Source organism: Rattus norvegicus, chromosome 5 (genome assembly GCF_021556685.1).
Source record: "Rattus norvegicus strain SHRSP/BbbUtx chromosome 5, alternate assembly SHRSP_T2T, whole genome shotgun sequence".
Classification (NCBI taxonomy): Eukaryota; Metazoa; Chordata; class Mammalia; order Rodentia; family Muridae; genus Rattus; species Rattus norvegicus.
The window spans coordinates 62,125,921-62,137,522 of record NC_141538.1 but is presented as its reverse complement, the minus strand read 5'-3'; the positions used below and the strand labels follow the sequence as shown (position 1 = coordinate 62,137,522).

At 54.8% G+C, this 11,602-nt stretch overlaps 1 protein-coding gene across 2 annotated transcripts in view; it reads left to right on the top strand.

The window, feature by feature from the left end:
- The first annotated feature begins 383 nt into the window (after positions 1-383).
- Positions 384-11,602, top strand: part of Cntfr (ciliary neurotrophic factor receptor) — a 37,604-nt gene continuing 26,385 nt past the window's right edge. Inside the window, 2 exon segments of one of the 2 annotated variants that reach the window (NM_001003929.2) lie at positions 384-548; positions 8,943-9,032. The gene's annotated coding sequence lies outside the window, so the exon portion shown is untranslated. 2 annotated transcript variants of the gene reach the window in all.

The window sequence follows — 11,602 nt, the reverse complement described above, 5'->3', positions numbered from 1 at the left end:
CCGGAGAAAGGGCGAATGCGAGGGGGCCACGCGTGCCAGTGCGGGCGAGCGTGCCAGCGGGGGGTAGGGCGCCTGCCAGCGCGGGGCGAGTGGGAGTGGGGGCTCACAGGCCTGCGCGGGCAAGCGTGCCCCCGCCAGTGTGCCGCGCGTGCCAGGCGCGGGAACGTGCCAAAGCGGAGGCGCGCGGGGGCCGTGGCGGGGAGGGGGGTCGTGGTGCGCGGCAGCGGAGGCGCGGGGGAGACAAGGCGAGAGGGGGAGGGGAGCAAGGGCGCGCGCGGCCGAGCGGGCGCCCGCGGTCACATGGGCGAGGGAAGGAGGGAGGGAGCGCGCGAGGGAGGGAGGAGGATGGGGGGGTTAAAGCCGCGGAGAGCAGAGGAGCCGGTGCAGAGCGGGCGGCGGCGGCGGCAGTGGAGGCGGCGGCTCCAGCCGGCGCGGCGCGGGGTTCGGCAGTGGGATCCGGCCGCAGTGCTCACTCCGCGCTCCTGCCTCCCTCACCGCCTGCAGCGGCCGAAGGGCGCGGCGCGGAGCCCGAGTGGCCCGAGGGCGCGGTGAGTGTTCCGCGTCGGTCTGCGCGAGGCTTGACCCTCGAACGCTCAGGCGGACAGATCCGCGGCCCTCGTGCGTGCGGGTAAAGTGTGGGGACACGCGTGGGCCCCGCGGTCGGGGGAGGTAGGAAAGTTCACGAGAAACTTTGCCCGTAAACTCGGGGGCGGGGGCACACAAGCAGCAGCCCCCTACGTCCGGGCGCGCCAGGGGTTGGGCGTGGTGGTGGTGGTTGTGGTGGTGGTGGTGGTGGTGAAGCTGGGCGATCGCGGCTGGAGGGAGGTGGCCAGGGCGGTTGGTCCTAGTGTCCCTGTTCTTCCCACCCTTGAGCAGCATGCGCGGGGTCTGGGAAAATTCCAGAGCTAGGGGGTCGCAGTGACCCCCCACGCACCCAAAGCTTGCTTCTTTCTCGAGGGGGAGAAATCTGGACTTCAAAGTGCTCTGGAGTGTAAAGGGATGGCTGCGCTTCTGCCAGAGCCTGGGTATCCGTGTGAATCTGCATGTGGGGCGTGTGTGTGTGTGTGTGTGTGTGTGTGTGTGTGTGTGTGATCCTGCCTGTGGTTTTCTCGTGAGTCCTCCTGGATGTATGTCCACTCAGTGAGTCCCCTTCAGTGTGTCTCTTTGTAACTCCTCTGGTGTGTGTGTTTCCAAGCCTGTGGCATATCCCCAAGTGTCTCTTTTGTGAGTCTGCCCATGTGTGCCTTCTCCGGTGCTTCTGGGTGTCCCCAGGTTGTACAGAGTAGTGTATCTCCCCGTGCGTGGGGGGCTGGGCCGCGAGGAGGTCACCAGACGGACAGCTCTCCTCGACTCCTCTCCTCTGCCTAGCTTCTCCAGCGTCTAGCTCGCTGGCTCCCTGGGCCCCCTCCCCCCTCCAGTAGCTTCAGGCGGGCAGGACTATTTCACGCCTTGTTGAAAATTCAGGATTTTCTTTCTTTCTGTCTAGTCTCTCTGTTTGAGAATTCATCCCCCTCACCCCCCCGCATGTGTGTATGTGTGTGTGTGTGTGTGTGTGTGTGTGTGTGTGTGTGTACGCACGCACGCGAGTCTAGCACCTTATCTTGCCGGCAACACTGGGCATGTGTCTATATGCTGTGTTTCTTTAACACAAGTTGTTTTGCCTGTGATATATTTGTGTCTGTGTCACAGGATGTATTTGTGTGCTACATCCCCTGAGGTGGTAAGAGTTGAGAATACAGAGTGTTTGTGCCTTAGTCAACTATTGTGTGTCCTGGAGTCAGAAACATAGGGTGTATTTTTGTGTGTCTAACCGTGGGGCTTGCCCAATTGGCTATTCATGGGAATGCAGGGCTAGCTTGGATCTGGGAGGTGAGGGGAACAGTGAGTCTCTGAGTCTCCTATTTTGTCCCTGTCTTCACTCTGACAGCCCACACAAATCCTTTCTGTCGGTTTCCGAGGCTCTAGGAGGGATCAAGATGGAGCTAAGGGTTCAGACTCTGTCAGAACTGATACTCCAGTTGGGACTCTGAGCCTACCCAAAGACTAAAGAGTTTAAAGTTCACACTCAAGACTTCCTGTGGCTCTGGAATTCACACTCGGATTCACACTGGAACACTCAAACTCATTCCAGAGACGGGGGGGGGGGGGGCGGACAGGGGGCATGGGGGGGTGTGCGGGGGTGCGTTACCCTCCCCGGGCTTGCATTCAGAGTCACACCAGGGGAGTGGGATTTACACACAGATTTGCCCTTACCTTCTGGGGGGGCGGTGTTCTCACTTCAGGTCTGCCCTCATTTTGGTCTCACACTTGTACTTTAGCTCATGAGCTCATGTTGAGACTTAGAACTGGCCCTCAGAAGCTCTGTGGGGCTCAGGAACTGGTACTTTGACTCTGTAAGACCATGGCGTGTTCTGGGGTTGACACTTCCATCCAGAAGACCCCGCCACATTCAGACTAGAGGCCCACATTCAAACTCACACTCAGGAAGAACGCAGGGCTCCGGAGTGAATGCAAGGGCTCTCTCAGGACACTGCAATCCCTGTCAGGCTGCCATGCCTTCCATTCCAGTTCCACCCTGACCCCCATCTCTACAAATGGGGCTCATGTTCAAATTCAACAGCACTCATGTGGAGTCATGTGATGACCTTTGGTTCACACTTAGGTTCACATGGGGGAACTGGGGGGTTAGACTCAAGGGGCTAACCTTGGACTCGTACCAGGATCTGACTTAGAAAGGGAAACTGAACTCACACCCAGAACTTCCCAAAAGCCAAGAACTCACCCTGTTTATTTAGCAAGGAGTTGTTTGGGTCAGTCAGCCCCTGAGCCCACCTCTGAGCCCCTCAGACCCACAGTCAGGCACACATGTCAGGACCTTGGTTCACGCACCCATCTTTCTCGGACTTCCAGCACTGCCAGGGAACCAAACAAACCCACCCTTTGATCCTACAGTTCACACTCAGACTGACGTCAGATCCTGATGTTCACACGAAACTCAGGCTTCCATCCTGTGGCTCAGTCAGACCTACACTAAGACTGTGATCTTCCCAATGCCAGGGGAACCCAGGCTTTGTCATGTGCTCTCTGGGTTATGGTGCTGCGAACAGGGTAATCAGAGTGAAGAACAGAGACATGTCCAGGGTGAAGATGGGGCACACACTTGGTTATGGTTACCTCTGGTCTGTTACACAGGCTGTGGTCTGGTGAACAGGATGGTGGAAACACTGGGCAGTCAAGCCTTCCTACCAGCCAACTCGGCTCTTGGCATAATGTCTGAGCAGTTTGTTGGTACAGGGGTCAGTGAACCGTCAGATTCCTCCATGTGCCATGAAATATTCCTTAAATAGTTGTGGGCACCTCTTCTGTGGTAGGAAGAATCAGGGTGTCGGGGAGGTGGGTATAAGGCTCAAGTCCTAAGACATCTTCCTCCCCTCAGCCCACTCATCCTCAGGGCTGGGGCTCCAGGAAAGTTCCCAGGTGCATTAGTGATTCTGAGAGAGAAGAGACTGTATCTAATTGCACCCTCTCTACTCTCCTCTGCTCAGACTGGAGAAGGAGAAAGGTAGGGGCCTCGCTGTGTCTCATGGCTCCAGTGTTTACTGAGGAATACCAACCTACCCCTCCCTGCTCCCTAAAAGAACACTAGCCCTAGGGAGTCTGGGCTGCAGCCAGCCCTAGGACTCTACCTGCCTTTAAGAAGTGGATGCTCTTGGACTTCACCAGCCCAACGTGGAGAGTAGTGGGTGGGACCACCTGAGGCATACTACCCCCACCCCAGCCCCATAGATGCTTACACAGTAAGGACTTAGTTCATGGAAGGGGCACATCAGGCTGAGGTGGTCGGGCTTGAACTGCTCCATAGCCTTGGAAGACGTGTCGCTTTGGACACATGCTCTCCAGCCTCCCTATGGGGTTGGGAGGGGGGCTTGGAGGCAAGGCGTCCTGCTCTGTGCCCCCCCACCCCATAGCGAGTTGAAGTGTAAATGAATCGGAAACATATGGAGTGAATTTTCTTTGAAATGCAGATTGGTTGGGGAGGGGGGGACCATGTGTGTGTAGTTTGGGGAGGGGTCCAGAAAGCAAGAAGGCTGAAGTGGACTGAGCCCCCCCTCCTCCAGAGTCACTGTGGGGTGTTGGGGGCGGGTATGACAGTGAACTCCTGTGGCCCTGGGTGACCACACCCACATTGGCTCTGGCTTCCTGTGTGGAGGAACTGTGGATGGAGAGCAAGGGGTCATTGATTGTCCCCCTTTACTTTTGTAAAGGGCAAAGAGAACCCCTTTGGGTTTGGGGGGGTTCACCAGAGTCAGGCGCTCGAGCAGTTGTTAGACCCTGCAGCTGTAGGGACCCAGTTCCCAGAAGTTGGGGTTAGGCCTACATCAGAAGGAACTGAAGTTAGGCAGTGGCGGTGACTTGTGGTAAGCAGCAGGGCCTATCTGTGTCTTGGGAATGTGTTGGAGAGTCCCTGAACTTGGGGACAGATTTCTGTTGATTCAGGGCAGGGTCCAACCATCCCCTCATGTGTTCTTTCTTGCATAGTACAGCAGGGTGGTAGTGTTGCCTGTGAACTCAGTGGGCTCTGGGTCTGCCTCGGTCACCACTGTATTCTGCCTTGACACAAATAGGACATCTAGTAAGAGAACAGCGCTTTTTCTCTTCTGTCGAATAAGCAGCTTCTTGTGGGCAGGACCCTGTTCCTGGTGCTTGGCTGGAAGTCGATCCCCAGTGTCGAGGCATGATTGTGGGGAGAGGAGACCCTTCGGGGTTTGAGGTCCAAGAGCCCCTCCTTGCACCCCTCTCGGGTTCCAGGGGTCTGTGAGTGATTTGCAAGATGGAAATAAGAAAAGCTTCTCTCCCCTCAGTGAATGTGGGTGGAAGCTAGACAAGTCCTTAGAGACAGCAGTGATTGGAGGTCTCTCTGCCCTCTCCCCTCATTGGTGAGGTTTCTGAAGACAGGACAGTCTCTATTCTCCTGTGGTGTTGAGTGTGTCCTTAATTCTCTGTAAGTCTGGAGAATGGACCCCATATCCGAATCACCAAAGCTCAGGCAGGGTGGACTGTCTGTTGGCTATTAATGCTTGTCTGAGAGCACAGCATCCAGGCCCTAAGACATGCTCAGCCCTTCCAGACGCCAGGAGTTGCTGATGGCGGCCCTGTGCAGCTCCTTAGCTGGAGAGAGATAAGGAGAGACTCCCACACCCACATGGTGGTGAGAGTCTGCTAGAGGAGGCTAGGAGTGACCGAGAGAGTGGGGAAACTGAGGCAGGCTTGGGTGGGATATGCAGGAGAGGCAGGGCCTTCGATCCGTACAGGGCAAAGCCTTACTAGATCAGTGGTGTGTGGTTAAGTGACAGCAGCACTTAGGGCAACTGGTGATCCTAAAAGGGAGATTCCTCCTTAGCAGGCTAAGAACACCTAACACCAGAACTAAAACTCAGTCAGTGCCTTTTCAAGTTCCTAGCAAGTGTGTGGTGAGTCAAAACAAGAGTCCTCCTTAAGTACCCTCTCCTGAGCCACCGTCCATCCCTAACCCCCTCCGTGCAGCAAGCCCCAGCAAAGATTTAAGTAAGGGCCCCTTTTGTAGACTTGTACCTCACTTCTGACCTCGGGCCTTTGTGTGGGACCTCTCCTCAGGAAGAGGAACTGTATACTGCTCGGTGGTCCCAAAAAAGGCAAGAGGAGTCCAGTATCAGAAGGCAGATGCCACGTGACCTTGGCCCGTGAGCTGACCTTTCCAAGCCCCTCCGTGAAATCGCAGGGCTGGGGGGGGTTATGGGGGGGTGGGCCCTGGCTCAGGCCTGGAGAGAAGGCGGTTTTGGCACCCATCCAGACTCCTGACGTCAATGTCTCTCCAAATAATGGAATCAATATTGGGGTGGGGGGGGCAAGCGTGAACCAGGCCCCAGCGATTAGAAACAGATCAGTGGAGAAGCAGCTGATTCTGATAGAGAACCTTTGGTGGTGGGAGGCCTGGAAGGAGGTAGACTTGGGGAATGTCAGGAGCCAGAGCCACCCAGTGTCCAAACCTAGAGGGTATCCAAGCGAGTAGGACGAGGCTGGGACGTTTAGATCCAGAGTGGTGGGGTAGAAGTGGGGGAGACTATTGTCCTGGTGCTGTTTACCTTTGAGCCTTCTGGGTTTCCAAGAATAAGTGGCTTGCGGGTAGTGATGTCTTTGGGCAGGAGGGTGAGGGGGTAGCCGAGGAGAGCTCACCTGTGTGTATCTCTGGCCATATTGGAGTGCTGGTGGTACACAGGTGGTGGGGGGAGGTGTGGAGGAAGAAATGTGAGGACATCTTGCTTGGCACCTAAGGGCATTCATCCAGGTTCGAGAGACAGTAGCCCCCCCCCGCAGAGCGGGAATCTGGCCTGTCAGCTCACATTCTCTCAGTCTCCTAGAAAGCTGCAGGTGAGGACAGAGAGGGTCATGGGATCCATGATGGGGAGGGAGGGGGCTGGCCTGGCGGCAGCTGACAAAAAAAAAAAAAAAAAAAAAAAAAAAAACAGGAAGAAGGATTGGGGGGGCAGCTGTAATTACAGGGCATTTATTATTAATCAGATGAGATTGCTGGAAGCAGCTGGTGTAATGTGCGTGGAGACACTGCATGCTTCCCCCAACACACGCACACACGCACATACATGCTGCACACAGTTTAAGCCTGCCTGGCTTTTTTACTCCTTTTGAAGGTCAGATGGGTCTATAATTGTCTATGCGTCTGCATATCGCTGTGTATCTGTCTGTTTTCATGTTAGCCTGTCTCCTCTCTACTGCTCTTGTCTCTGTGTCAAGTTACCTGTCATTCTTTGGCCTGCTGTCTGTCTGCCTTCTCTCTATCTCTCTGTCTTTGGGGCTGTGTCTTGGTGTGTTGGTATCTGTCACCACCAGCCAGACTGTCTCTCTAACACACTGTTTTAGTTACTGGCCTTGTCTTGTTAGTGATGTTTCTGGTTTCTGGGCAGGATTCCATGACAGAGTCCCTTTCCTTTCTCATGAGCGTGCATTTAGGCCCCTAATCATACCTTTGGCAGATTTATTCTGGGACCTGTTGAGGAAGCAGTCAGACCCTTAATATCTCCTGGGGACTTGCCGAAGGTGAGGGTCTATTGAGTGGCTAGGTTTCATTGAAGCTTTTCAATAACGCTGAATTCCCAGGGCCCTTGCCAGTGGCCATCTTTGCCATTTGGGGAGAGCTGCTTTTGCTGTCTCAGTGCTCTCACTGCTGAATAGAAGTAAGGTTCTCTCAGAATGTTGCTTTGATGATTCGGCACAAAAAAATGTAAGTGAAGGGGCTGGAGAGATGATTCAGCGGTTGAGAGCACTCACTGCTCCTGCAGGGGACCCGGGTTCAGGTCCCAGCACCCATATGACTCATAACTTCAGTGAAAGAGATCTGACGCCTCTGACACTTCTGCAGCCTCCTGCACACGTGTGGTGCACACACATACACTTAGGCACATGCGTGACACAAAATTCCGTTTTTAAATGTAAGCTAGGGGGGCTGGAGATTTAGCTCAGTGGTAGAGCGTTTACCTAGGAAGCGCAAGGCCCTGGGTTCGGTCCCCAGCTCCGAAAAAAAGAACCAAAAAAAAAAAATGTAAGCTAAGGGCTGGAGAGATTCTGTTGCTCTGGCAGAGGACCCAGGTTCAATTCCCAAGACCCACATGGCAGCTCTTGTAACGCCTCCAGTTCCAGGAGGATCCAACCCCCTCCTGTGATCTCCAAGGGCACCCACCATGCACTCACACAATGTACGTTGCACAAGCAAAACACAGACGTGCAAAGTACTCATGCACATAAAGTAAGGGTAAAGGAAGAATATATGTAAATCAAGCTGGGCGAGCGTAGAGGCAAACACTTTGGCTTCCGGCACTTGGGAGGCAGAGACCGGAAAATCTCTGCTCTCTAATCTGAGAGCCTGTCTAAGGGGGAATTCAGAAGTCAGTTAAGGACTTAATGTAAAGTCTGAGGACCCAGGCAGTTGCTAGCTGATGCTGGGGACGGGAGAGTGTTCGTTAGCATGGGTCTAGTCCCCAGCATTGCAAAATACCCACGGCAGTTCCTACCACTGAGAGAGCACTATGTAAGTGGGTGAGAGCTACAGAGGCAAACTGGTATAGAAAGGTTGGGGACAGGGGTGACTCCGTTCTAGGCTCCAGGAGTGATCAGACCTACAGCCTTGTATAATATCTTTGTATCTTGTATAACATCTTGGATTTAATATCTTCGAATGCCAGGTTTTTTTAGCCCCATCAAGTGGCAAGAACGTTAGCACCTGTCTCAAGGGGGGTGGGGGGGTCACCAAGCAGAGGGGACGGTGCAAATAAGGCTGCTGAAACAGTCCCCTGGGACATGATGGATGCTCAGCAAGTCATAGTGGGGATGGGGGAGGACGTGAAGACGGTGGGCATGGATGCCAGCTCCCGTGGGGCGTGTGTTCGAGCGTGTGCTCAAGCAAGCATGTGTGATATGAAGGCCCCTCTGTCTGAGCCCTGCCTGGGTGGGAATCTGCAGTATGTATCTGTGAGTGGCGTCAGGTCAGGCCTGTCTTCTGCCCTTTGTTTGTCCCCGTGGTTTGGAACTGAGGTCAGCAAAGGGCTGGTAGTAGTAGAACACTCTCCTGGTTTTTTTTTTTCCTCTTCCAGGCTTATTTGCTTCTGGCAGAGAAATGATAATAACATCTAGCCCAGGGTGGGGGCGGGGCGGCGGTACTGGGGCACCAGGCTAGGTCAGCATCCTCACTTAGCCATATCTGAGGCCCACCCACTAGCAACTGCTCAGGTGCTGAGTCATCAAAACGGTGCTTCAAGGCGACTGTTCCCATTTCACAGATGAGAACACTAAGATGCTGGTTGTCCCTTTACCAGGGGCTTATGAATGTGTGGTGGGCTCCGAGAAGACACGTGGCTTCTCTGTGACCTGATGTGTGGTCTTTGCCTTTCCAGAACCCGGTCCCAACACATCATCCCAGGAAGACTTTGGTCTGCAGAGGAGGATAATATTGATGTGCTTGGAGAGCATCTGGTGGTAACGAGGTAGGTGCTGGGAACCCAGGCAGAGCAGGTTGCTCTTGGGAGAGATCATGGGCTTGAGACTTCTCATGTCCCTATGTTAGACCCAGAGGAGGAAAGAGACTCATCTACTGTCACACAGGAAAGGGCAATAGCAGGTCAGGACACCCTTCCACACGGAGGATGCTGAATGCCAGATTTAGGAACTTCTTGTTGCTGTCTGTGTCTTCCACTTCCTTCCCTCACTGCTCCTAAAACATCTCTCTGGCTCCATTAGGGGAGCAGCTGAGCTTGAAGGAGCAGCTGAGCTTGAAGGAGCAGCTGAGCTTGAAGGAGTAGCTGAGCTTGAAGGAGATGGAATGGCAGGTCCAAAAATCTTGTGGGGCCAGCAGCGGGGCTAAGTCTCACCCCCCTTGCCTCTCATTCAAGCAAGCAAGGCCCCTGGATTGGCAGCCCCAGGGTGGGGGCATCTGAGGAATTGAGGCACTGGAGCGGAACGGAAGGGCCTATTGTCCAAAACCCGCCAGAGGCCCACAAAGGCCAGAGGCCCACAAAGGCCGGCTGGGCTTCTCATCTCAGCTCCCAAACAGACTGGCCATTTTCCTGGCTCGGGGCAGCAGGGCAGGGAGGGGGGGCACCAACCCTTCAAAACCAGGAGTTCATGTTGTTAAGGATGAAGTGGGGTAGTCCAGGCTGACACATGGCCTTCCAGGGAGTTTAGATGGTTCAGGGGTCCAGAAGAGGAAGGAGGAAAAGATGCTGTAGTGTAAATTAGGCTTTCCACTCTATTCCTCTCAGAGGGCCTAGGATCATGGGGTGGGGTCTGTGTTAGAAGCGTGTTCAAACTGGGAGGGGCTATGAAATGGATTTACAGAATTCTAGATGGTCTTTATTGGGGTTTACCTGGTAATCTGATGTCCTATCAGGAAAAACAGGCTACTGGGTTATAAGCACCCCAATTTGGGAGCACTGTAAGGAGCAAGAGGAGAGGCTTGAGAGAGGGTGGTGCTCAGGAGGAAGAAAAGAACTCCCTGCAGCAAGAGAGACTGAGGCCAGACAGCAGGAAGGACTTCCTGCCAGTGAACAGTAGCTCAGATGCCCTGACCCTGTCCCTGGGGATCTCAGAGGATCGCAGAGAGCAGGGGAGCTGGAGACACCCCAGGGGCTCAGGCTGGAGCTGCTTCTGTGGGGCTGAGGAGGGAAGGCTTGGCAGTTCTGTCCACCCTCCCCCAGCAGCACCTCCAGCACCACTTTAAAAACAGCTTTTTAATTTAACAAAGTGGATGAAAAACTGTTTTTGGAAATAAAAGATATCTGCTGTCTCCCAAGCTAGCACTCAGCCCTTGCAGAGAGCCTCTCTCTGGGTTTCCGCTGGCTGCTGGTGCCTACTTTCCTCTCTCGGTCTTTCTGTGTTTGTTTCTGCTCTGCAGCCCCCGCCTTTGCTCTGGCCTCCCATCACCTCCCTCCAACTCAGCCTCCACGGGAGTCTTACCTCAGCCTCTCCTTTCAGTCCTCTGCCTGCCTCTCCCTCTCTCTCTCTCTCTCTCTCTCTCTCTCTCTCTCTCTCTCTCTCATCTCTCTCTTCCGGGCGTCTCTCTCCCTATTTGTCTCTGTCTCCCTGCCCGTCTCAATCTCTGTCTCCCTCCACCTCCCCCTTCTTCTCCCCCAACCCGAGCTCTAAATGGGTCTATTTAAAACGCGCGACGCTGCCAAGTCAGAAAAACGTCTCCTGATAAAGCGCATTAGGCGGAGGGAGGGAGGAGGAGGGAAGGAGGGAGCGGCAGGCGGACAGATTGATCCAAGCCCGTAACCCCATTAATCAGGCAGCGTGGATCCCCCTCCCTCCCCCGGCTTCAGCCCCTTCTGAGCTAAAAGCCCCTTAAATATTTATCACCCCTCCCCCACGGGGGCGAGGGGAGGGGCGTGTGGCCCCTCAGTGAGAGCATCCCCGGCCGCCTGGTCCATCCTTGCGCCTGTGTGTGCAGATGTGTGCATGTGCTTCTGTGTACACGCATGGGTGGGTGAGCCTGACCAGCCCAAGGCCTAGTTGCTGACTTGCCCCACTACTATCTGAGCAGCTAAGTCCTTTGGGTAGCTTCCTGGTACTCCTGGAGACTGGCCCTGCTTGGCCCTCCAGAACGAAGCTTGGGCAGGTACAGCAAGAATGGGGGGGGGGTGTATTGGAGTGGGGGACCTGTGGCCTTTGCACTGTCCTTCCCAGAGAGCAAGGCGGTAAATAGGGCTCACTTTCTACATCCCACCAGATTCCCAGTGCAGGTAGTTAACTTGGGAGAAGAGTCCCAGGCCCATTTTCCTGAAGTGCACAGAGACAATGTGGAAGGCAGACGAAGGCTGAAGTACATACACACTTCTTCCCTGAGGGCAGAATTAGGACTGGGAGGGCGGGGGGTGGTGGTGTCTGCCATTCCCTAAAAAAATGTGGAAAGATGACCCTGGGCTTCAGCAGGTTCCCATCACTCCCAAGAGAATAGGAAGGTGGCTCAGAGCTGGGACCGAGACGCGCGTCTCCCGGCTGGCTGGCTGGTACCCGGGCAGCAGAGGTCAGCTCCGAGCCCCGCATCCACACCGCGGGT